This window comes from Acromyrmex echinatior, chromosome 4 (genome assembly GCF_024713525.1).
Source record: "Acromyrmex echinatior isolate Ae372 chromosome 4, ASM2471352v2, whole genome shotgun sequence".
NCBI classification, from domain to species: Eukaryota; Metazoa; Arthropoda; class Insecta; order Hymenoptera; family Formicidae; genus Acromyrmex; species Acromyrmex echinatior.
The window spans coordinates 8,237,355-8,263,963 of record NC_141855.1 but is presented as its reverse complement, the minus strand read 5'-3'; the positions used below and the strand labels follow the sequence as shown (position 1 = coordinate 8,263,963).

Below are 26,609 nucleotides of genomic sequence, written 5' to 3'. Positions count from 1 at the left end.
AGTGGGTTCTCAACACGTCAGTTCCGAAGAATTAAATATTAAATATTAGCCCTAATCTTATTGTTATTTATTATATTAAATATTAAATTATAACGAAATTGTTTAGCTGTAAAATTGTTTTTCCCTATTTAAATCACAAGAATCGTGTAAAAAATTTAAATTCGATATTAGAATATTCGACGATTATATTAATAATCGCAATGGACTTCCAAATAAGACTTACAAAAGAATTGATCTTGAATAGGATAAGGGAAATGATTCAAATGAGATTAGATCGATCAACGTAATCTTCACGTCTATCTTTGAAGATCAATTCGTTCATGCTACTTTTTTGTCAGCGTTTTGTGGATTAAATTTTAATCGTCTTAGGGGGCGACAGTGTATTTAACTTGAGCAACCGATCGATCAATATTAAAGCGAATAACGTAAAGGAATAGGTCGCTAATTAAATGAAATACAAACTTGTTGAAGTAGCGAAATCGTTATTTCCGTTGCAGCACAAACTTTTGTAATTTGTCGAACGTTATATACGTTAACTCCTTCGAAGTTGTTTATTTAGTTTTCTTTTTCATAAGTTGTTTCATTACGAATTACGGAACTTTATTCTGTATACTTAAATGTAATTTTTATGGAGCATTCAAGAAAATGTCTCTATTAATAAAAATATTTGTAAGTCAATATGCAAAATTTTGTATTTGAGAAACGCTGGTATGATTTTAATATTTTCGTTTCCAGCATCAACCTTTTTTCTCCATCGCTACCTTTCACCACGAGAATGCCAATTCGGATTACGATACGCGGTCATATTTATGACATCACGAGGTTGTCGGGCAGGAATAAACGAAAGTTGCGGGATTACTCTCACTCTCGTCGTGCTCGGAACGAGGACTCGTTTCTCATGTATAACAACAAGAAAGTGGGAGCGAACATACCTTAAGCTACTTTTTCATCTTGCAATGTTTTGTCGCGGTAGTGCACGTTTCTAGAAGAAAGTTCATGGTGTATCATTATTATTTTATTGCGATGCAGGAGCGAGACTAAACTCTTTCGCAACTCTTTTGTACATATATTAATATATGTATGTTAGCTCATAACCTTGCACCAATTACAACTTGTTCTCGCGAAAAAAGATGTTCTTTTTTACAATTACACAATATCATTCCTTTGCAATATCCATATATTATTGTAACCAACTATATTTAATGAAAAAAATTCTTGATAAGGCTCGAATGAAAGCTATATTATCGCCATACAGAAAAAAGATTATTCTTAAATCAACCATAATATTATATACTCACATATAAACAATATTGTAATCTTGCTTCAAAGATATTAGTCTTGATTTAATTAAAGAAGGATGTTAAAAAGAGGTCGATTTTTGAAAATTGAGTATAAATATGATATATTTGACAAATTTCAATATTCTTATTTTTTAAGGTATTCTCTTTTTAAGGTATCGATCTCGAATTTTTTATTAACATTATCGTATTCAGGAAATCAAAATTTATAAAATCGCTATTCCTTTTATTTACATCTTTATGAGCAAAAATCGACCTCTTTTTAACATCCTTCTTTGTTTTGATGCAAGTATTACTTTGCATTCAATTTAAGACTTGCTCAATTAAAAATCTTATATCAATACGAGTTCTCTTTAAAGCAAGATTACAATATTTTTGTTTATATATGAGTATATTATGGTTGATTTAAGAATAATTCTTTTTTCTTTGTTGTATGAGATTAGTAATGTCAAGAGTATATTATGAAATGACTAACTATTTATAACGAGAACATTAAAGATTTATTTTGGATATGCCTAAATAAATTTAATTATTTTTATGTGGTGGATTACAGTTTATTAGGAAGAAAGGAAATTACTAAGCATTAATTAATCGAGAGATTGCTAATGATATTGACTCTGTGTTTGGAATTAAACACGAAATGAAAAAAGAGATATAAAGTGCTTCAGAATAACTTTTGAAGTAAAAATGATTGCGCATTAGTGAGAGTAAAAAATTAATGTAAAGTTAAGCCTCTTTGGTTATAGTAAAAACAGGTCAGGTTAAATTAAATGCTCACATGCGATTATCAAACTTTCGAATAAAATCGTCATGTATTATTATGAAGAACGCGTTTGTGCGGAAAAAAAAATATATCTCGATTTTTCTTTCGCGAAAAAGTTGTCAGAAGAATAAATTTTCAACCCGCTTATGTGCATCCTAAAGTTTGTTCCACGTATAACTTTGGAAACCTCTACTAGTTGAGATTTTTCTATTTCTATTTCTTTCTTTCTCCGCATACTTATCAGATTGTATAGAGGAACGTGATTCTTCCGAAACCAAACTGCACGATTCTATTTTTTGCAAAATCCATAATTTTAACTCTTTATATACGCGATAATTTTCTTGTCCTTTGCTATACATGATGGATTGTGTCCTGTATTAATGCCTTTAGACCCTGTATACATTATAATGTAATTTGAAGATTATCTGTTGAAATTATTTAATTCTATTGACATCATCTGAGATCAAATATACATAAATAATGTATATTTAATATTAATAATGTAATATTGAAAAAATAATCAAAATTTTGAAAAAAAATTAATTGTTTAATTTGAATTACTCATTAAAGCATCCTTGAATGGAATTAAAAAGTTTTTTTTAATATGATTTCAATAAGATCAAATCTGAAGGAGTTAATTTTCATCGTTTTTATAAGTATACATATAAAAATTAAGTGATTTTTACATATACTTTAACATCTTTAGAAAGTATTTGGAAGGTGGTAAAATTTAAAAAGTTGTAATTAATTATTTGGTGCGCTTAATATTTAAAAAAGAAGGAAAAAAAATAAATATGCAGGCTGACCTAAATGTGTAATAATAAAGATTAATATTAAAGCGTGAGTTTTTTATTTTCATTACGTTTTATTTCATGGATTAATTTGATTTTTCAGATTTTCGTAAAAAGTCATTAAGAAACTAGATTGTTTCAATTTTAAATAATACGAGACGGGACGATTTTCAAACTTCATTTCAATAATAATTTTAGGCCACACCCTATGGGACAATATACACAAAGGCAAAAGTCATATCGATGCATTAATATCCTGCATTAATACGATCGGAACAGCCAGACAAAGCATAGTATATACACATTTCACAGACTCCACTCGAAATACCGAAGTGCATAATGCGTTTACATGATTGCACTGCGTATATATGATCCATCACACACAATTTTATCGATCCACGCTGTGCTGCAGCGTAAAGGCTGTCGAAATGTCTGGCATTCCTAACTCACATGCGCGTCGGTCGCACGTATAACATACAGTGGGGGGAGTAGAGTATCTTTCTACGTACAGTAAACCATAATATGCTGCGAATGCGTCTGCCCGGTATGTCCGTGCGAAATATTCAAACAAACCATGAAAAGTCAAGGAACTCGATCGAGCGTTAAACAGTCGAATAACCTTGACGAAAAATTCTTGGAAAAAAGCGATGAATTAAATCGTCAACCGACATGACGTGGCATTCGAGTGTTTTCAACTGATTATTCGCGAAATTTTTATATATTTTTTTGGCATCGTAAGTATGAAAACATTTTAGAAATAGCTAAATTCGTTTGATATTTGCATGCATCATTTATATTCGGATTTTATTGGAAAGTTTTTAAAAAGTACTGCAACTTTATGTACTCGGAGATTTATATTACTGAATCAATTATGATAAAGATTATAAAATAAATATATATATATATATATATATATATATATAAGATATAATAAAGATAACAATTAAAATAAAAAATAAAAGTTGCCAATTAATGAGCTTTAAAATAAACTTTACCTCTGATACATTTCATGAAATCCTTTAGGAAAGCATTTTGTTAGTTTAAGATTCGCAGTACTATTTTTACACTCTCTTTTATAAGAAAAAAATATTATATAAAAGTTATAAACTTAAAAAGCTATAAACTTGATGCATTTATTTTTTGATATTTAAATGCTCTTTATAAATTTTTTTAAACATTGTGAAAGGTTTTGTTGCCAATTATTTGCAAATCTGTATAGGCACGTTAAAAAAACATCGACTCACTATTGTTATAATGATTCATGTAGTTTTAATCTGAATTGAAATAAAATTTTTAAGAAAAGTTATCAATATTCTTTTTATTCGACCTATAATTAAATAAAAATTTCAATTTTTCGATTTTTCCAGTAAGGAAAAAGCTAACAAAAACAGCGAAAAAATTAAACTTCTTTTTGAAACTTTATCATTTTTTTTTTCACAAAAACCAATGTTTTAACTTGGATGTGGGTCGAACGTAAATTATACTTATAATAGGTTCTGAATTTTTTGTTTCAAGTAATTTTTGTATCATAAGTCATGACATGAGATGGCATGATTATCTTGACATGTGTACACAGATTTGCAAATAATTGCCAAAAAAATCTTTTATAATATTTAAAAAGTTTGAACATTTAAATATAAAAAAATTAATGTATCAAGTTTTATATCTTTTATACTTTTTCTCAAAAAATAATAAAATGGGAAAGATACTGAAAGCAAGAATACTCCCCTAAGGAACTATGAAGAATAAAAATCTCGAACGAAATTGTTTTTAACATACTCAGAAAAAACATAATCATGACAACTATAAAGGTAAAATAACTGGTAACTGATAACTGTATAAATTTGATATGAGTTTTTGGGACAACTATATATATATTTATAGTTATTTTACGGTTATATCAATACAAATATAGTCAATTGAGCTATTAATAGTCACATACACACACACTCTGAAAATCTTTAGTTTTTTCATAACATTTTTTAAAACAAGAAATAAAAACTGCCAATTAATGCTTTAAAATAAACTTTATCTTTGATATTAAATTTCATGAAATCCTTTAAGAGAGTATCTTTTTAGTTTAAGAAGATATTTTTGTAGTATTTTTATACCTTCTTTTAGAGGAATTTTTTTATTTATTATTACTACATAAATAGTAAAAAAATAGTTATATTCGTTATAATCACGATAGTTACTGAATAAAAGTATTTTATTTATTATTTATCTCTTGATACACACACACACTTTAGTATATTAATATTTGAATAACAACAATAACCGTAAAATAAAGATGTCAAATTTAAAACACTAAAAGATTCCTACTGATTTAAACAATAAAATAATAAAGCGAAAGCCATTAGGAGTTGGCGCGGTAAATGGATTTGCGCGCGATAAATTAATACAAAAATTCATTTAATGATTCAATTGAAAATACATTGATTTATAAATTTTACACGTCGGCGCTAAATTGAGCCATTCTCAGCACAAATAGTTAACATATAAATGATTAATATTTTAAATTATTATAATTTTCAAAATTGAGAAATAGATATATATATGGTTATTATTACTAACATTATAGCAATAATAATCATAAAAATGAAACTCCTAATCATAATTATTTTACCATACAATTATAGTCTTAAATACTATTTTTCTCTCAGTATTCAAACATGAATGCAAATGAAAACTGACTATCTAAGACCGAAACCAGACTACGCATTGAAGATTGAGATTGAAGACTGAAATTTGATCAATAAAGACAAAGAAATTTTGTTCCTTTTGTTTCGATTGATCAAATTTGAATTTTTCAATCTTTAATCTCAATCTTTAATAGCGTAGTCTGGATTCCGGCCTTAGATAACTCGGTAAGATGCTGTTATCGACGAGATAGTAGTAATAGCAGTAGTTGGAAATAATTTACGTTTTAGGATCGGAGAATTTGTACCAGGCGTAAATAGCGCGAGTCTATTCCGGCGCGCGCCTTGGAAGCTTGTTCGCGCGGTTTGAATGAACGACGCGCGAATCCCGCAGGCGAAACGATGCGAGGTATGCTCGAAGGAGACTTACATGTCGACCTACATGAGTTTAGAGATCGAAAGTCTTCAAGTCTCGCATGAATCGCGAACTTGTGTACAAGGCGCCGCTTCTTGCAATTGTCAAATAGAAGGATCTCCTTAAGCAAACAAAAGACATTTCCCGCTTTCTATATTCTACTACGAATATGGAGATCCTCCATCTTTGAATTTAAATCATAGACAAAATCGGTCTTCTTTTCTTCGCGAGAGGCGCCAGAACGGCGTCGCCGCTGATTGAGTCGAAGCGATCGAAAGATAGGATAAGAAAACGAGAAATTTCTACGGCTTATCGAAAAGATCACAGACATGCAAACAAACCTCATCCTTCCGTCCAAAAGAATTGATTCGTCGGGAATACGCGACCACCTACGCGATGTACGTCGCAACGTTCGAGTTACTTCGGGCACTTCGGGCACTTCGGGCTGTTCCGGCTATTCGTGCTGGCGCGGCGGCTCGAGCGCGACCGAGGCCGGCCGAACGCCGCCGAGCTCAGCCGAGTGCGTCCGAGCACGGCCGAGCGCAGCGGGAGGCGGGAGGACGCGCGAGCGGCGAGCGGCGTCGGGTGTGTATGGAACGTGCGCCGGTACGTGCAGAGCGATCGTTGTTCGAAAAAGTCGAGTTTTTCGTGTACGTGAGGTCGTCAAGGAGTCGCTTTAGCGAGTATACACGTGTTCCACGGAATCGCACGTTAAATTTGACCCACGATCATCGAGTCGCGTTATCGGACACCTCGAGACGTGTCTCGTCGGAAAGAACCCGGCACGTGCCGGCTGTTCTCTCGAGCCACAAGCCGGCAAAAACCTAACCTTCAAAAATAACTGCGTGTCTTTGAACTGCGGAGACGCTTCTAGATGCTTCAACCAGCTTCGAGAGGTGAGCGTGTGAAATTTTCAATACGATAAAAGCCCATGAGTTAAGGGATACAGGGTTCCTCTCTTCTTCCGCTTATGAATCTTTGACTCTGAAGAGTCAGGATTTCTCGATTCCAAAGACAATCAAGAGTCTGCGTTTTCTTCTAGTCAAATGTAGGGAGAATAATCCCTCGTGGAGGCCTTGAGTGCTCGTAAGTGCTCGAGTGCTCGAGTGCTCGAGTGACGCTTTAATATACGGGACAGGGTTTTTGTGTCATGCGTTTTTCCAACAATGACGTTCAACGGCGCATCTGTGTGTACGTTAGCTGTGCGTTGTAAGAATCATGGCATGAGACCTCCTTTATCTTTTTACACGTAGTTTCATACGCCGTCGGAATGTCGGAATCTGCGTGTGCGACCGGTTATCCTCGCGCGGTGAAAATATTTAGATTCTCTTTCACGAGACATTTCTTTCGTCTGGTTCTTAGGTTTATAAGAACACCACGTTTCTTAAATTCATGAGAACATCATGCGTGTGTGAATGTCGATTCCGCGAAGAGTTCTCTCGGGAATTTAATATTCTTCCCAGCTTTGTCATTCCGCGAACTGTTAGTACTTAAAAAAATTTCTACTAATGTAGATTAACTTTAATCTTGATTTAATGTATTCTTTATCTTTTTCTAATTTTTAGAATTAGAAAAAGATGAAAAGTTAGTTAAACCGAGATTAAAATTAATTTACAGTGATAAAAACGGGTATTACTCCATTTTCATTTTCTGGTTAATTTTTTATTTAACCTCACTTAACTTGATAATAATATAAAAATTGTGTTTTTTTTCTAGCTTTGATTAATCTTGATTAATCATTAAACTAATGATTTTGTAATGGTAGCTTTAAAAGTTATTCTACAAAATCATCAGTTTTAATAGATTAACTATAGCTAGAAAAATATAATTTTTATTTTTTAGGTATTGTTTCTACCATTTGATGCATTTGCATCAAAGGGACCTTCAGTCCCTTCTTGAGGTTATATAATGTTAAAAATACAATTTTTACATTAGGTCTGTTGCGTTGCTTGAAATTTTAAAAAATTTTTACACTTAAAAGGACATAATACATGTTCGAATTAATTAAAGAGAGAGAAAGCAATGATGCTAAGTGTAAAAAAGTGCAAGCAACACGAACAGACCTATTATCATCAGGTTAGGAGTGCGTTCCGTTTCACGCATGATGCACATGATGCGTTATTTTATCCTTATTCATTAATATTAATATTAAGGACCAACTAGGAATACCGGCCGTAGAATCAGAAAAAGATATAAAATAAGTTAAACCGAGATTAAAATTAATTTACATTTCTATCAATGTAGATTAACTTTAATCTTGATTTAATTTACTTTTTATTATTTTCTGATTTTTAGGCTGGTTTTAGTTGGATTTTGTATTTGAAACCGTTTACAGTACAGTCATAAGCCAAGCACAGAGTAGTATTAACATTAATTACTTAGAACTGCTTGCTGCACACACTTTTTATAATAGTAAGACTGTGTTTGAAAACTACCTGAATGCCTCCTACCTACCTGAATGTCTACTACCTGAATCATCTTGTCCTTGTTTAAGTTTCAGTGAACAACAAGGATAAAATGATACTCGGAGGTACTCGATAATGTTTTCAAACGCACTCTAATCGTAAAGTGCCAATGTAGATTAATTTCAATCTCGGTTCAATTTATTCTTGATTCTTTTTTAATTCTTAAAGCTAGAAAAAGATGAAGAGTTAATTAAGCCAAGATTAAAATTAAACTACATTGGTAGAAACAAGTATAAGACATGTAAGAATTAGCCAAATATAGTCAAGAATTGTAAAAAAATTTTCTGCTCTAATTGGCTACGGAAAGCGTATACAGTCTTTAAGATGATCTTGAAATAAGAACCAACTGATGTAATTACAGGTCTCATATCAGAATTAGATTAGAATAAGATAAGAAGTAAGTTAAATCGAGATTAAAGTTGAACTACGTTAGAAATGGACGCAAGTCCAACCTCAAGTTAAGCAGAAAATGAAAAACCGAATCTTTAAACATGATCGTTTCGTACGCGAGCACGCATTACGTAAATCATGATTTCCAAGCACGTTCACGCTTGATTTCAAACCGTGTTGATATTTCTCGTCGATTCGAGAGATATGTTCAATATCAATTCAAAGACTTTTCGGAGCGCAGCGTATTGACAAAGACTCGTCTGTCAATTACAGGTACGTAATCTCGAAGTTCCTATCCGATTTGGATCCCGAAGTCACGACGGTGCAGACGATTGCGAGTGACAGCCGTATTGGTGAGTACGCAAATGAATATAGTGAAAACGAACGAAACTTTTCATCAGTCGCAAATTCCAAGGACTAGTATCTCTAGAAAAGTGGCCAATCTTCTAGGATTCTAATTTCATTAAAAATATACACATATATGTGCATCAAGGTGTTCCGTGTATCTATTTTTCAATTTTTTTCACGTGCTCAGTCATCTAGTTTGCCCCGCCATTTTTCATCATGCTAATGGCTTTCAGCAGAAAAAAATTAAGTTAGCACTTAGTGATTCTTTAATATAATTGGTTCCTACACTTAGATTCAGCGAAGAACTAAAGGCAAAAATCGATCATATAATATTAAAAAAATCATTAAGTGTTAACTGATTAGTCTTCTCTGCTGAACACAGCCAGTAACTGTGAGACTCAAGAGTTGAGTGAGTGTTGACTATTATTACATTGAAAAAAAAGATTGACTGCTGCAGCAAATTAATAAAATATGGCATAGCATTTTTAATTAGCTGCAACAGTCAATTTTTGTTTGCTGCTGCCAACTTTTTAATTATGTTAACCTATCCGCAAGTATAAAATTTCGATTGGCAATCAAAAATTGACTGCTGCAGCCAATTAAAAATGCTATTCTATATTTTATCATCTAACTTGCTGCAGCAGCTAATCTTTTCTTTCAACGTAATGTATCCTTCTAGATCATCCTATCAAACTTTTGAATCTAAAAGAATACATCAATCGATCGATCACTCAACTGTTGAGTCTGCTGAAAGCAGCCAATCCAAAATAGGACAAGATTGGCCAGACTTTTACGACTAATAGGAACTTTATAGCGAGGAGCGCATCTTCCTCGATGTCCATGCAGAGAACGACGAGGACGATTTGGAGCGGCCGGCTTGCACGAGGAGAGAAACCGGGTAAAAAGCCTTAATCTCTTCAACATGTGTGCGGGAGGTGACGGATCGTAGGCGATAAACGCTTCTCTCTCGTCGTCCTCGTTCTCGCTTCTCTTGTGTTTGTGCGTGCACGTACGCAACCGACGCGGCGCAGTGCGTACACGAAAAAACCGCCTCGGTTACGCTCGTACTGCGTCTCCCGCGCGCGCTTTTACGGTCATGGCAGGAGGTTCGGCGTAAAATCGGTCGAGACAGCCGGCTGTTGCTGCCGGTCGTGACACACCCCGAAGAAATTACGGCCCGAGACATTCGCGGGAAGGGACGGAGAAAGATCCTGGGAATTATCATTTTTTTATTACGGTTTTTCGTCGGACGCGCTTTAGAACGAAAGTAGATACGAGAAAGAGAATCTCCAGTGGGTTGACGATAAGCTTGTTGCACAGGGTGTTCAGTAATCTGCGATAGGAATCAGCGAGGTAATTGTGGAAAGACGGAGTAAAAAATAGAAAGTGAGTTCTTATCGATCGTGTGAGAAAAGCGATTATGAACTCTTGAGTTTTTCAAGTGTAAATCTATTTGTCCTCATATTAACCTTTAAGTAGGTAAATGGCCACAGCACTCCACGCACAATTATCTTAAAAAGCTTTTTCTGGAAAGTTGAAAATAAAAAATATTGCCTAGAAGTTTTAAAGTTCATTATTTTTATATTCTTCTCTTAAAAGGATATAAATAATGTAAAACCGTACGTACTATTGAAAGAGATATAACTATATAGAAATAAATTTTTTTAGAGTATCTGTGTACTTATTTATCTACTTTGTTAATCCACGAGTAGTTATTTTTTACGTAAACTCACTTGGGATGTTTTTACTTTGTAATTAAAATCGCTTATTAACTACATAATATTATATACTGTATATTGATTGTTTTCCGATTTATTAGTATTTGAGAATTATGGATTTAATCACAAGTTTCTGAAAAAATAAATAAAAATGGAATAAATTATTAAATAAAATAAACATGTGAAGTAGCTTATGACAGGATTTCTAAACAATAAAGGTTTATGTAACGTTTTTTTATTGTGAATTTTCAATGGAATTATCTATTTAAAAATTTATAAAGGAAGTTATTAAAGATAAAAGGAGATATATTAAACATCCAAACAAAACAATATTTTAAAAATCACACTTTTTTGTTGCTGGAGTGTAAAAATACTCCAACTGTGATTAATGATTCAGATTAAAAATTAACGTTGTGCATATAATTATCTAGTTGAGATATTATTACGAACTCCAAATTCTGTATACAAAAAATGTATCGCGATTGATGTATCTTGCTATTTTGAGAGGTTAATGAACTAACGTTGTCAGTATTCTGCAACATAATCGCACATAAATAAATTCTAAAGTCAGATGTGAAGAATATTTTGCTGTCAGTCAACAGATTGTTTCAACAAGTGTTTACGTATAAATGAACGAACGTTATTTTTATCTGAATAATCAATTTAAAAAAAAAATTCACGCAATCTCACAGAAAAACTTATTCTTTACTTGTTTTTTTTTCACGAGGAATTGTTTCTTCAATATTTACTGACGCAGCATATATATGTTTATAATCATTATTTATAATCTTTGTAAATTTGAGGTCAAACAGAATTGTTAGATGAACTTTATCTATACAAATTTATCAGTAAGTTGTTCCTTTTCCAAATTCGTCTTAAAGAATTGGAGCACAGGCGGTCAAATGTTATCGTTTAAAATAAATACTAAATGAATTCTAAATAAATTCCCGAATCGATTACGGATGATTAATGATCACGGATTTGTGTCCGTCTGATTTTCGTTATCCTTATTATGTAAAGATGGCTATTTTTGTGAAGTGCGATTTTTAATGTAATGACTCGCATGAGAAATCGACGCTCCAGGCACGAGACGCAACAAAGCATCGACGTAACCTTGGTACGTTTCCGTGGCGAGAAAAATCGTCAAAGCAGCACGGTCGCTTTTGCTCTCACCGATACGTCACAATCTCCCTTTTACTTTTCTTTTTTTTTCATGAAACTCTTCCTAAGACTCGCTACGACCTTGAAGGAAGATTGTTCAAATCAAACGATTGTTTTTTCGCTCGCGTTTAAGACTTGTAAATATACTTAACGACAATCGATTGTTAATTGATTGAATAATTGCTGTATTCGATATTTCTATTTTTAATTTATATTAATTCTGCTTTCTTGATACTTATATATATTTATCCGAATATAAGCGTTTCTTATTCTCTGAGAAAAATGATGTTATGTCAACATTATTTTTATTGAAAACAAAAATAATTTTGTTGATTCTATAATACTGTTAATGAAAAAAATACGTCATATTTTTATTTTAATAAAATTTTATTTTTTTTCATTGTTATTAACAAGATTACTTTTAATTAAAATAATACTATTGATATAATGATATTTTTTTTAATCTATATAAAATATTAATTATTGGATTTTTATATTGGAAGTATATTAGAATATAATAGTGTAGAAAGTATATGCCTCCCTATCATTCTTTAATTTAAAATTGTTATTTATTTCATACTATCATAATTCCGTTAATAGATTTAATTTTGACATATTTTTACGTCAAACAAAATAATCACAATTTATATTTTTTTAAATATGATTATTTAAATTAAATTATATGTATTAAGGAAGTTCTTAATTATATCGTTCATCATCTATATATAAAATATGTCATTTTTATTGGCAATCAGGATAATATATTTATATAAATTACATCAGGAAAATATATTTAACTAGCGTAAAAATTTAATGAATTAATTTGCGGTCTCATGCGGTAAAACATGCATTGACAATTTTCATTTTGACTAATCGTAAATTGTCAACGTAATTTAATCGTTGACATTTCTAAGTAAACACAATCTCGCTATGAATTTCTTCAACGACAAGTTAATTCGAAACCTCTATTTATGCTAACATTATAAACTTTCAGTATTAAATGTACGATTGAGTCCGAAGTAAAATTTTCGTTAGTGGTTTGCCATTCAATTTATCGAAATCAATTACTGTTAACCGGTTTGCCGTACAAATTACTGAAATCAATTTGTGTTACTCGTTAAAACTTATGTAATCGATACTTCGTTAATATTGAAAAATTCGCTAATTATATTGTGAATTATATTCTTGTAAATGCATTTGCAGAAAAGAAATGGAAGAAGATCATAGAAAGATTGAAATTTAATTGACGAGATATTTATGAAACATTCTCTAAATTAAGTATATCAATGTTTGTAAATTTTATTTCGAAAAAGATTTTATATATACATATATATTGATAGTTTTTTTGCGCACAAAAACTTATATGTACTGTGTATAATATATTATATAGTAACGAAAGTGCTATTTAAAGTTGTACTTAATTGTGACGGACGGATTCGATGAAATGATTCAGGTAGTATAAAAGTAGTCCTTGAAATCAAACAAAGAATTATTCGGAGAAACGATAATCAATAATCCATTTTTGTGGTTCACATCGTCATCTCATACTTTCCATACCATCGCAAATTGGAAAGTTTTTGATCGAATTGTCGGGACGATTAAAGTTTGTCGTTCGCATTATATAAATTTAAGAAAAACTTAAGGAGAGCACGAGGATGGAGACGTGATACAAAACGTGTACCAAGAATTGCATGAATCAAAAGCTCGGCAAAGATTATTGCGGGTGGTTGGAATAGATTGGACTTTGTGACAATCGAGCATAAATTAATAACTCTTTAAAAAACAGAATTTTATTGCATTCGGGTGTACAGCATATCTGGTCTACTGAATTTGTTTGAAGTATCTAATGTGTTGATAAATTACTCGATAAATATATAAAAAGTGAATATTTGAAGTATTATAATTTTTAACTTTTGATATCAGATATAGTTTTAATTAATTGAATAAATTTGTTGAAAAAAGATTCACTTGATGAAAATTTATTATTTGTGTATTCAAACATTTCCTTTAGAATAGAGAATTGCAATTAATGATGCTCTTTGATAATTTGTAAGCAGTGTTTTGTACACATTTTTCTAATTAGTTTTTTGTCAAATAATTATATTATTATGAAGCACAAATGCAAATGTACTGCTTGCATGTTTGTTATTTCGGTTCATTTATCAAATTCTCTCTGTTGATATAAAGGCAATTGATTCAGTTAACCATTATTTGATATTACCAAGATCTGCACAATTTTCCAGGCATTCAGCCACGTAATTTTGCACCTATTCGTCAGCGCGTCCTACTTCTTCGATACGTTCATTCTGCTCCATTCATTCGCGAATCTATACGTGAATAAATCCCGTGATTCTTTCGGATTGTGACATGATGACCGAAGAGTACTCCGCGAGAAGACATTCGAAGAAGAGCGAAGCGCGAGTCGGATTAATCGTTCTCGTTTTCTTGCTTGAGCATTTTCTTGGAATTACTGAGTCTTATTTTAATTGCGTGGTTACATCAGACGATGGTGAACTCAATTCGTCGGCGTGAATACTCATGCTGCGCCTAGTACTTTCCCCAACTCTTTGATCGTCGACCTGTCTATAACAAGCCTACGCGCTAATTCTATGCGAAACGAAAATGTATCTGCGGCATTATCGGTGGTGCGCATATTAGTTAGATGAGCAAGGTCGCAATATTAACGAGCTTCCAGCTGGAAACTTTCCAGCAAATTTTCCGGTTGGAAAACTCGTCGCATCATATTGATGATTCAGCAGGTATCATTTAATCGAATGTAATTCAGTCCCTCTTCAATTTTCCGGATTGATTTTAAATATTGACCTGCTACTTTATCTCGTTAATCAATACCAAGTCACTGAAAAAAGGATCTGATAATAGCTGTTAAAAATTTAATGAAATAATTTTAATTTAAGTGTGTTTTGGTTTTAGATTTGATTTTATTTGGAGCCATGTTAAAACATTTTTTAAAAGGTCTCTCTCAATTCATGCGCACTTTAATAAGTAATTTATACTAAATTATTAATTTTTTTCGAAATTTTGACTATTTTTTCAACGTATACATTGTTATGTATATCAGATCTCAGATGATATCAATAGAATTAAATAATTTCAATGGATAATGTCAAATTTTATGTACATTACAATGTGCGCAGAGTCCGAAAGGGTTAACAAAAAATTATTTTAATACTTTTCTAAACATTTATTAAGTATTACTAAATGCTTGATTATATTATTTTGATAATACTTAATAAATATATTTAGAAAAATATTAAAAATTGAAAGAGTAGATAAAAAGCTGCGAGACTATTTAGATTCATAGCCTTTTATCTATTCTTTCGATTTTTAACAAATTGAGCCTTGTTCCATTTAATTAAAAGTATTAAAATGATTTTTGGTCATATTAACCGAGTTTGATTTAAATTATTTTACTCAACATTTAGTCGCTATTATCAGACTCTCTTTTTCAGTGAGAGATTAATTTACGACCGATTTAGCACGACGCAAAATTCTTCTGAGAGTCGGTCTATCGTGCCGGTTCGATGCATTATATTGACAATAACATCAAAGGTAAACTTCTCTCAGTATTCAAGAGGCATTCATGCACACGATGGTAACAAACGGGTTCAAGTTTTTTGTGGCCTTTACCATCTACAGTACTTTCCATTACTCGTAATACCGCGGAAGGTAATGGACCGGCGATAAATTCTTTTTTCTTTTACAGTTAAATATACTCGGGAAAATGCCCTAATGGGGAAATAGCCCTCACGCGGAAATAGCGATTGAAAGTGGAGAATTCTTGTAATTATTGCTGATATAGGCGATAGTACTTATTTTATGCATCTTTAAGAGTGTTCAATACATTAACTTTCTTCATTGTTGTATGTGGGCTTAGGTAATTAGGTTATTATATATATATTCAACATGCTGTTCATTAATTATGCCCCAATTACCGCAATGTTATCGCAATATATTGTCAATACTTCATATTTTAAAGTAATGTACTGTAATTCAACATAAACTTATTAAAATGATAGATTTCTTAACGATAATTTGATTCCCTTTTATAATAATCATGGATTACACCATTATTACACCATCTGGAAAAATTTCTTTTACATTCCTTGATACCAAATAATGAAATGATATCGAATTCAATTGTAACAACAGGAAATTTGAATAATTGCGTAGTTTATAGATGAACAATTGTAAGTTTACAGATGTTTGAAGCGATAACGATTTCTTTCGTTTATCGTATTAACGTCTCTCGTCAGTCATTATATTTTTTTTTTATCAGAGAACAATTCGCGTTGTGTCACGCATACAATTACTTTGAAACGAACTCTGGCGTACTTAGTTATTGGCTGATGAAAGGCACACCCGGTATAAGGAACGCAGACGGCTCTTAGCTCGTGGACTGGCCAACCAGCTGCTCCTTCAACGAAAAAGTACAAGTCAGCTGTTTTCCGGCGTGGCGCACGTCGCGCCGGTTCCAGGCGTCCATAAGCGGAAAGGCGGACTTGAGAGGATGCGACGAGCTCAAGTCTGCCTTTCATTTTGCAAGGCCAATTCCAAAAGTAAAGCCGATATGACCGCCTATACTCCACAACGAGTAGAACTTTACCACATTTGTCAATGAGCCTTCCTGAATACGTTTCTTGATATTAAAACTTTCCAATGAAACACGTAATTTTTTAACGTTACACGTGTCAAACACATTTGTCAATAAGTCTTCCTGAATACGTTTTTTGATATTAAAACTTTCCAATGAAATACGTAATTTTTTAACGTATCAAACAATAATTTCTGTCTGAAGACCAGTTATTTTTAAGTAAATAATGGCAGTTGTAGCAACTGTCATTAAATGAAGCTTCTAAAGGGGAAGGCTTGACTCGTGCGAATGAGTAAATATTACTTAGGAAGCAGCTGCTTTCCCGAAAAGTCAGCTGTTTTCCGATATTCGTATCGGTTCGTAGCACAGGCTGATTATAGTATGATAGAGAAAATATTGATTGGAAAAGGTCGGAAAAAAATTTCATCGATTTTAAAAAATGTAAGTGAATCATCAGTCAATAGACAAGTATTTCTCGACGTTTTAATCTCTGTCTGTATTTGCCGAAGAGCAATAAAATTACAAAGTAAAAAGTCGAAGTAGACAATCAAAATTCAATTTTCGCGTGACAATATAAAGGAAATACCTTTCATATATACATAACATAGCAGGTCTGTTTTTTTTTTCCATTAGACTGCACTAGAACTTCCTTTCTCGCTTTCGCAAAATATCAAATACATACCTATTTAACTTCCGAGTTCCAAAAGTTTACACTAGTTTAGCTAAAGAAAACAGACTTATGCCTGTTTCTACCAATTTAATTTTAATCTCAGTTTATTAATCTCAATTAATTCTTTATATTTTTCTAGTTCTAGAGAGAATTAGAGAAAGATGAAGAGTAAGTTGAATAAAAATTAAAATTAATCTACATTGTTAGAAATGGCCACAAGCGTCACACTCGTAATCGTAAGATAATACGAGCACGCTAAAGGAATTGTGTAAATGACGCAATTAACATACAAATTTTGTATTTAAGAAATATTTTTGTCTCGTGGATTTTTCAATCTGTAATTACTTTCGCGCCACTTTTCCACGTGACAGTTTTCGTAACTTCGATTGTTAAGAATAATGAGTTGAGAACCGCTGTCCTTTGTACCCGTTTGCCCGGAACGAAACGGAATGTAACCGACCAGAGAAAATACGCAGGGTATGTTCGTTGCGTGTAACGTCTTTCGGATCCGGAGCAGGTGCCCCTTGCTGTGCTCGACCGGGACTCAGGGCCGTAAGCCATTCCGATGGTGGCAAAAACTCGTTACGAGTGTCATAATTTAACGCCCGGGTAGTTGTGATGTTCCTTCACAACTATAATCATATATATCTTGAGACACTTTGAATACTTTATCTTGATAAAAAAAGAAAGGTTTTCAGTTAAAGGGAAAAGAATTTTTTGTGCGAATCAAAAGATTTCAATACGTTCGATACGTTCTAGCTCTACAAAACTTCATTCAATTTATGACGATTCTTTTTTCCTTTTTATCTTTAAAATATACTTTACACGGGACATCGAATTTGTACGCTAATAATTTTACAGTATTAATAAATTATAGCAAATTGTAAAAATTTCTTCAAAATTTGTTCAGTATTAACAGGTTTACGACGAAAATTTCTAGAAATTTCTTCTCACTTGGTGAAAGCACGCAGAATGATATTTCAAAACTCTACTAAATTTACTGACGTTTCCTTAAGTCGGATACGTTGGTCGGGCGAATATCGATATTTATCGCCAATGCAATCGTGGTGTCGATAAAATTTACGATGACTTTCAGAGTATCTGTGAATTTACTACGAAAGAGTTTTGAGTCGTACAAAGAGGAATTTTTTGGGATCAACTTCCATCATGGAAAAAAGTCTCTAAAGCGATCAATGTAACAGATACAAAAAATATATACAAAGACCTGTAGTTTATCAAAAACTTCAAAGAAAAACAAAGGAAAACATATTAACTATTTATTTTATCTTTACAAATCGGTGAATCTCACATCACTTAAAGTTTACCTTTCTTCAGAATTCTTGAAGGATTCTTTTGGGACCAGAATTTGATATTCGAGATTTTGTCCCAGAAACGAACCCCCACCGATCCTTTTATACTTTTTGAAATGAATAAATACGAGCATATATACGGGAACAAAACGAATAGTATCTTTATTGGTATTCATTACTTAACAATACTCATCCGTTCAATATTCGTTTGTTCATTTTTTGCAATATTCAATTTGATAGAATGATTAACGATTATAATTTGACCTAATTCTCTAATATTTCATTTTTTTCATTTTTTATTTTTATTGATTGATTTATAACAATGTAGATTTATAGCGCGATGGAAATGCGACGTGTAATTGGAAAATGCGGAAAACATGCATCACTATACATATTTCAAAACGATTTTGCATACCTATACAATTTTTTAAAATTACAACGACGTACTGTCGTTATATGACGTACTTATTTCGAACTTGAAAGGGTACGTAGGTATTATTATTACGATATGATATAAAGATATATGTTTATACAAATAAATTATTATTATTATATTTTGAAAAATATTTAATCTTAAATAAATACTTATTATCGTATTATCGTGAAACGTTAATGTCATCTCTACGACACCCGTAATTATATGCGTGCAATGCTCGCAGTTAAATAAGCAGAAAAAGCCGCCAATACTCGTAAAAGTGTCTAATGGTTGCAATGTTTCTATCTTGGTGATTTCTAACTGGTGGTGATTGGAAAGTTGAACGCGACGAAACTTAATGTTAGCTCATCTACCTGTGAATTTAGACTTTTTAAAAACATACAAAATTTTAGAAAGCAAAGTCGCTTCTTCAGACGTTCGAAATTCCTGTTTTTCCGACAGCTTAAGATTTAAAGTACAAAAATTGTCAAAAATTGTCGTTAAAATAACGAACAGTTAATAATTGTCAAGTTATTCTTCATTAACGAAAAAACAATTTGTGTAAATGTAAACATATACGCGTTTTATCAGAATAATACAATGACACGATGGAGATTCTTTTCGCTTTTTGCGCAAATACTGTCAGAGTCTTTAATTTTATGTTCATCGCGAATAAAGAAGGTGTTAGCTTTCATTTGTCATCGCCCTTTCGTCATCCCGCCATTACCGGATATTTTTGCCGTTTATTCATTTGCAACTGTGCTATGCGGATTTTTTTTCCATCCCCGGTAATTGATTCGCCTCATTTCAAACGTCACTCCCCACAACTGCCGTGCAATATAACCGACCCCTTAAACCCATGAAAAAGAAACTTAGACTGTTTGTCTCCTTCCCAGCTACCTCGAAGCTGTTTTCTCATGAGTGTCAGCTTCGTGAAATATTCCATGAAATAATCTACTTGTCTTGATAGTATTTTCTTATATTTTATGAAATAATGCTGAAACTCATGAGCACATGAGAATCTTTTGAAAAATTGATCTGCACGAAGAACTTATTCGTTTTTAATAAAAATTTGTTGCGTGACGAAATAAATTTTGTGTATCGTGATGTATTTAGGATGAATTCCTGTGAGCACAGGTGAATACGTTTACGCAAGATAAATTTCACCGCGCATTACTACGTTACGTCTGTTGCAAATGTTTACTTTGATTTCTAGCAAAAGCTCTCTTTCTACATGGTAATCTTTATATAACGAACTGGTGCAAAATGTTTTCATTAATTTATGCTCGACACGCATGTACAAGGCGATTCCGCGATATTTTCAAGCGCTTTCTGGTTTTGCAATCGTACCTACTCTACTGTTCATCACTTTCGATTATGTAATGTTTTTATTATATCACGTTTTTCGCTAATATAATACGAGCTACATAGTTGGAAAATATATGTTAAACTTCACGTATTTCAAAATAGTTCACTCAGATTTTTAAGATTGTTAATTTAATACACGATGTATTAAAAGTAATTCAAATATTATGTAAAAAAATTAACATGAAAGCGCAACACTGACATTGTAGAAACATATTTTTTTAATTACATTAACATTTTTAATTGAATTAACATGTATTTTATTCACTTATTTTATAATTTACGTTTTAAAATGCATTATTTTTATGTTATTTGTTCAAAATTGTGTTATTTTAGCAGTAAAAAAATATTGAATATCAATTTAACATGAAATATTTAAACAACATTTTTTTAATTACATTATGTTAAATTAACATTCGGATATGTTAAAAATTCAACGAGGAGTTGAGTGGACTGATTTAAACACAGATACAAAACCGTTTTTACTGTGCACGATAATTTTATACGATTAACAAATGATATGTAGAGAATGTAGATTCGAGTTACACATTATGGTTGAATTACGACGCGGTATATGGACATATAGAATAAGAAAGCATACAATCGTTATATGAACGCCCAATGAAAGAAAAGCAAAACCGCGATCTCCACACAAACGGGGAAAACCACTGCGTGTAGAAAATTTTCTCACGAATGTAAAACATTCTCTCCCTCGCAACGACCGGCATACTTTTCCTCATTATCTCTTATATCCTCACCTGGCGTCCACATCCCTAAGATTTTCACGCTTATTGTTTCTTTTTTCAACATGCACACATGTATTATAGATAAATGATTCACATTTCCAATTACTCACATTGTAGAATATTTTTTTAATACAGTTAATTTAACTCTAATACGTTATTTAATCTTTTCTTGATATGAACTCCAACGAAAGAGAGAATGAATAATACTATTTAGAATAATTGAATAAAGTTTGTCTATTTTGTGCGTGTCAAGTTGAGAAAATTGAAATGCTATGCGAGATATCCCTCGCGCAAAAGTCAATTAATTTGATCTCCGAATAATTAACAAGATAAATAGTACTTTGGAATAAAGTATATTTTTGCACAATATGCTATATTAATTTAAGAAAATATTAATTTAGATATTAATTTTAAAATTAAAAATTAATTTTTAAATTTATCTATCAGAACTCACAACAACAAAATAAAAAAGTTGTGTTTTTACACCAATAATATATATTAGACTTTAAAGGTACAATTTTTTTTATCTTTTTATTATGGATTTCTGATAAAGATAAATTTAAATCTGTAAAAAATGAATAAAGTACAATCCAACTTCTGTAGTAGTGAAAACTCGTCTGAAGCTTTCACAAGTATGTAAGAATTTTTTTTACATTTTTATGCAGTACAGAACAATATAAAAATCTGCATTAAAATTCAAAGACTCAGATTGCAATTGCAAGGATGAAAATGTTCAATGGAGAGTTAAGGGCAAAATGTACATTTATTTAGGGCAAATGAGAGTCAAGCGCAGTTAGTAAAGCGCAAAATGAGTCTATTCTTATTTAGGAAATATAATAAATTCAACTTTATGAATTTATTTGGTATATGAATTTATTTTATGAATACATTATTTTATTTTATGAATATATTATTTTATCTTATGAATTTATGTATATCTTTTCTAAATAAGAATACTCATTTTGCATCCTACTAAATACGTCTCATTTACTATACACTTTACGTTTAATTTTTATATTCTTGTATTTTCTTCTGAACAATTGCAGCTTTTGAAGTACGCTTTATACATTTTGTGAAAGAGAGCAATAATAATATTTAGGAAAGTTCTATTTCGGAAAATAATACATCATACGAATTTGACTGTGTCGAATGCGGCGAACTAAAATAGCTTCTAGGAAATATATGATAAGAGGCGTCATGTTTTACCATTATAATAGATGGATGTTTTATTGATTCGTCGTAAACTACAGTGTATCATAGGTTATGGTATGAAACCTGTGTTCGTCTGTAATTGGTTACGGTTTTACGTCCGATTGTCCCACAGCTGCCGCTTTCGGCTTTGCATTATTTATCGCGAGGCGTCGCGCAAAATGTGCTTGCAACATATATTCATCGATAAAGAGCAATAATGTCGACTCTATCAGTTTATCGCAACGCAATATCGAAAATCGTTTTCTTTTACAGAAAAAAAAAATTTTACTACAGTGGCCATACATTTTTTATTGTAAAGAAAGAATAGTCTTTTATTTCAGACAGCTGTTCTTTAGATTTATTTATTTTTTTTCTCAAAACTCAATTTTGTCTCTTATTTTAATAATATTACGGGAAATTCTACTTCAGTTAGCATTATAATGTATTAATAAGCAAATTTTAGAGAAACAATCAATAAATTTAGTTTTATGCAAAGGCAATATTAGCTCAAGCAAAATAATAAATACACAATAATATTAGAATATCATCAAAATGAGTTGTGATTAATTAAGAAGTGACTTTTAATAATCATCATTTTAATGTTCTGATGATTTGTGCTTACTTGGAAATTATCTCAGCTATATTGTGCAAACAAAATTTCAGAAATTAATGCACAGACTTCTGATAGTCGCAAACTAGTTTGGTAATGTTTAGGAATGAAAGTTCTAAAATTTCAGATTTATTATTCTTTTTCTCTTTGGCTGAGTTTTTCATTTTTCTTGTTAACTTGTTAGATTTAACATCTATGATTCATCTATGATGATGTCCTGGATGACATTTATTGGGTGAAATATCATTAAGCTCAATCACAAGTTAATCAGATGAAGAAAAACCGAGTTTTAAAATTATTGTGACAAAACTATCAGTTTAGTGATTGGTTGGTAACTAGAAAAACGTGATTTTTCATATGTAAGATTAAGTCTAAACTGGTTGATGAAAAGCCGGGTCTAGGAAAATGATGATGGTCACTGTATGCGTGCACCTAAGAAAATCCTGTTCTCACATATAAAAGAAAGAGACGTGTTTTCGTTGCAAATCTTCCAACTTATCTAACGCACATCTCTCTCTCTCTCTCTCTCTCTCTCTCTCTCTCTCTCTCTCTCTCTCTCTCTCTCTCTCTCTCTTTCTCTCTCTCTCTCTCTAACATTAATCCGATGACGTACAGTACGGCGATAGCACCAAAATTTACGGATCAAGATCAAGGTTATCGTCCCGAAAGCGTCGGGGAGTCCGCCGTTTGTGCGGCGATCGATCGGTGCGGAGCATCAGTGACTTCTTTCTATCTGGCCACCCGTTATGACGCCAACGGGCGCCGCGTCGCGCCGGGTTGATGCCGCGAGGGTGTTGCGCGCCAGCCGGGAGGGCAAGCCGGAACGGTGGAAGGGAAAGGGGAGGCACACCACCGGCGATGGCGGTGGCGGCAGCGGCGTCAGCGTCGGCGTCGGCGTCGGCGATGGTAGTGGTGGTGGTGGTTGTTCCAAAGCCTCCCCTCTCTACCATTTACCACAGCGTCTCGACGCCGCCGTTCAACTCGGACTCCACCGTTAGAGCGTCGTTTCAGTTACCAACAGACTGCGCGATCGTTCGCATCGCCGACGTGAAGTAAGAGGGGGAGCGCGAGAGAGAACGCGAGAGTGAAAGAAAGAGTGAGAGAAAGAGAGAGTGAGACAGAGAGAAAGAGAGGAGTGCGCGAGTGTGGCATGTGCATACGCGCAAAAGGGAGCGAAAGAGAAGGATCAAAATAATACGAGAGAAAAGCGCATCGGGAGAGGAGAAGAGAGGGAGAGAGAGAGAGAGAGAAAGAAAGAAAGAGAGAGAGCGGAGACTATGTTACGAGTCGTCTTGGTCGTCGCAGTCATCGTCGTCGTGCCGCTCGGTCTTGCCTGAACAAAGGAAGGTTCTTCTCCCTCGGCTCTCCGCGTCGAGGGTCGTTTCCGATCGACGAACCGTCGGGATCCTACCTCGGGTGTCTTCGGCGCGGCTCGTATGCGTCGGCCGCGCACGAAGCGGTCAGTCACGTAGCAGCGGCCGAGACGTGAGGAACAAAGGACGGCGGCAGGATCTGCGCGCGCGTGAAAGAGGGAGAGAACGGTGCGGGGTAACAAAACCGAGCGTTGTATTGTACATATACGGCGGTCGTGCGCGTTACTCCCGACATTGTTGACATTTTAGGGGCCGGTGTAAACGCTCGTTCGATCGAAAGTCTTCTGGAAATCGAGAAAGAGAGGCAGAGAGAGAGAGAGAGAGAGACAGAGGGAGGAGAAATTCTTCGAGAGCAGCGCGAGCCAAGTAACACCGGTGCTCCGAAAGACAGACGCGTCGTCGCGAACTCGACTTGTGCATTGTGCGTTGTTTTTTTTGCTTTTTTTATACTTTTCTATCCCGACGATATCGCAGTGCGACGATTCTGGAGTAAGGAGAGAGAGAGAGGAAGAAAGAAAGGAACGTATATACCTGCCTGTCGGATATCCTTCGAAAAGGGACAGGATTTGTGAGTGAAAGGGAGAAGGACCGATATATATTCGATCGAGAGTGCAGAAGAGTGAGAGTGGAAGAAGGAGAGAAACGAGATCCCTCTCGGATTTTTTGGCCTGCCTTGCCTGTCTGCCTGCCTGCCTGCCTGCCTGCCTGCCTGCCTGCCTGCGCGACGAACCGGCGACCTAACCTAACGACAACGACGGTTGAAAAGTGCGCGCGAGAATCCGAGAGAAAGAGAGAATCTCGTCAGTGCCGAGGGTCAAGGGAGAGAGAGGAAGAGAGAGAAAGAGAAAGAACGGGAAAGAACGGGAGGCGAAAGGACGAAAGTGAAAAGGTAAAATTGGAACGTCCTCCGTTCTTCGCTCTGGCGTAGGTTTAAACGACGTCGCGCGCGTCGTGAGGTTTTTTTTTCTTGTGACATGTGCCGCGGAGTGTACCGCGATTGAAGGGAGACACAAACGGGAAGCTCAAACATTTATTCGGCAACGCACGGATTATCCTCGTGTTTACGGTGAGTTTTTTCATAGTCTGGTTAAAAAAAAAAGGCGGTGTAAGATATGTCCCGTCGACTTTTCGACTTTCGGCTGCCAAACGACTTTCGGTTTTCGGAGCCGCATTTTAGAACTTCACTCTTGGTTATTGTTCTACGAAGGGTATAATATTCTTTTATTTTTGGAGACGGTTTATTTTACGGTTTTCAATCAGCCTTCTTTTGGGTCTTCCTTTCTTGGAAGAAAGAACCGTATTTCTTTATGAGGGAATAATGGAATAACGAAAAGTGTGACGGGGTAGAATAAATAGGGAAACGAATACAATGAACACATTGAAACACGAATATATGGAAAGAAAATTGGAGGAAAATCTTTAGTGACGCCCAAGGGGAATCGTAAATACTTTGGGAAATTTTTCAGCTTCAAGATTCGTGGCACACAAAAAAAACTTTAGGCAACAAAACGTAAGCAGTAAGAAAATTAACATTTTAGATTTGTTATTGCTTGCGTTATTATTCACTGTTAAATTTATAATGTCAAATTATACTCGATTTGAGTTATTTTCAATCAAAATTTCTATAAGTCTGCTCCTACTCGATATATCGTTAATTTAACTAAAACAATTGAGTTATGCAATTTAATTCAAGAAAATTATTGTTAAATTGGACTTTAATTTATTATTTATTAAATGCATACGTTAATATGGACGTTTACATTGAAAATAATCACAGAAATGGATTGATTCACATTTCGACACACATTGAGAAAAATTTCTGTGTGACAATGAACGAAAAGATTCTGATCATATGAATGAAAGAAGTGTTATCTTAATTAGAATTCTAGATTCAGCCAGAAAATTCTGAAATTTTTCTACTTTTAACCAGAATTACAATTAACGCAGATTAACGAGATTCTTTTTTCAGTGCATAGAAGTTAAAAATAATCAAATGTTATTTAACTCGAGAGATTGGATTACTATTGCTTCTTTGATATCTAATAGTGTTGCCTTACGTTCTCTAATGTGATTGGCCGATTCGTTTACTACCTCACATTCTTTTGTGTGCCGTAACCTTTACTTCGCACGAACTTGAACGAAAATTTTCCGCCATTAAAGTAGATGAGATGCGTTAAAACGTCGTGAAACTTGGACGGCTTGTGCGAGTACGGTTTGTGCGATTTGCGATTCCGAATCGCGTCCGCGTTAAGTAGAATTATAGTCGTGCGTCACTACTCTCGTCAGCACTCGCATCAATCGAGATACCGTGTCGAGTTGTATTTTCTCC

At 33.5% G+C, this 26,609-nt stretch overlaps 2 protein-coding genes and 1 long non-coding RNA gene across 5 annotated transcripts in view; 2 read left to right on the top strand and 1 right to left on the bottom strand.

Annotated features, from left to right (window-relative positions):
• The window catches only part of LOC105152455 (pfs47 receptor), a 76,255-nt gene extending 69,907 nt beyond the window's left edge, over positions 1–6,348 (bottom strand). The window contains exon 1 of the mRNA XM_011066762.2: positions 6,248–6,348. The gene's annotated coding sequence lies outside the window, so the exon portion shown is untranslated. The remainder of the gene's footprint in view (positions 1–6,247) is intronic.
• The window catches only part of brat (tripartite motif-containing protein brain tumor), a 132,628-nt gene that overhangs the window by 27,765 nt on the left and 78,254 nt on the right, over positions 1–26,609 (top strand). The window contains exons 1-2 of one of the 3 annotated variants that reach the window (XM_087405447.1): positions 6,467–6,802; positions 9,035–9,114. The exons of 1 other annotated variant lie outside the window; for it this stretch is intronic. The gene's annotated coding sequence lies outside the window, so the exon portion shown is untranslated. Of the gene's footprint in view, positions 1–6,466; positions 6,803–9,034; positions 9,115–26,609 lie in introns of those variants that run through there. One more of the 3 variants, XM_087405448.1, reaches the window with a different exon arrangement.
• Positions 13,942–26,609, top strand: part of LOC147909908 (uncharacterized) — a 48,347-nt gene continuing 35,679 nt past the window's right edge. Inside the window, exon 1 of the long non-coding RNA XR_015544822.1 lies at positions 13,942–25,346. This is a non-coding gene — a long non-coding RNA (uncharacterized LOC147909908). The remainder of the gene's footprint in view (positions 25,347–26,609) is intronic.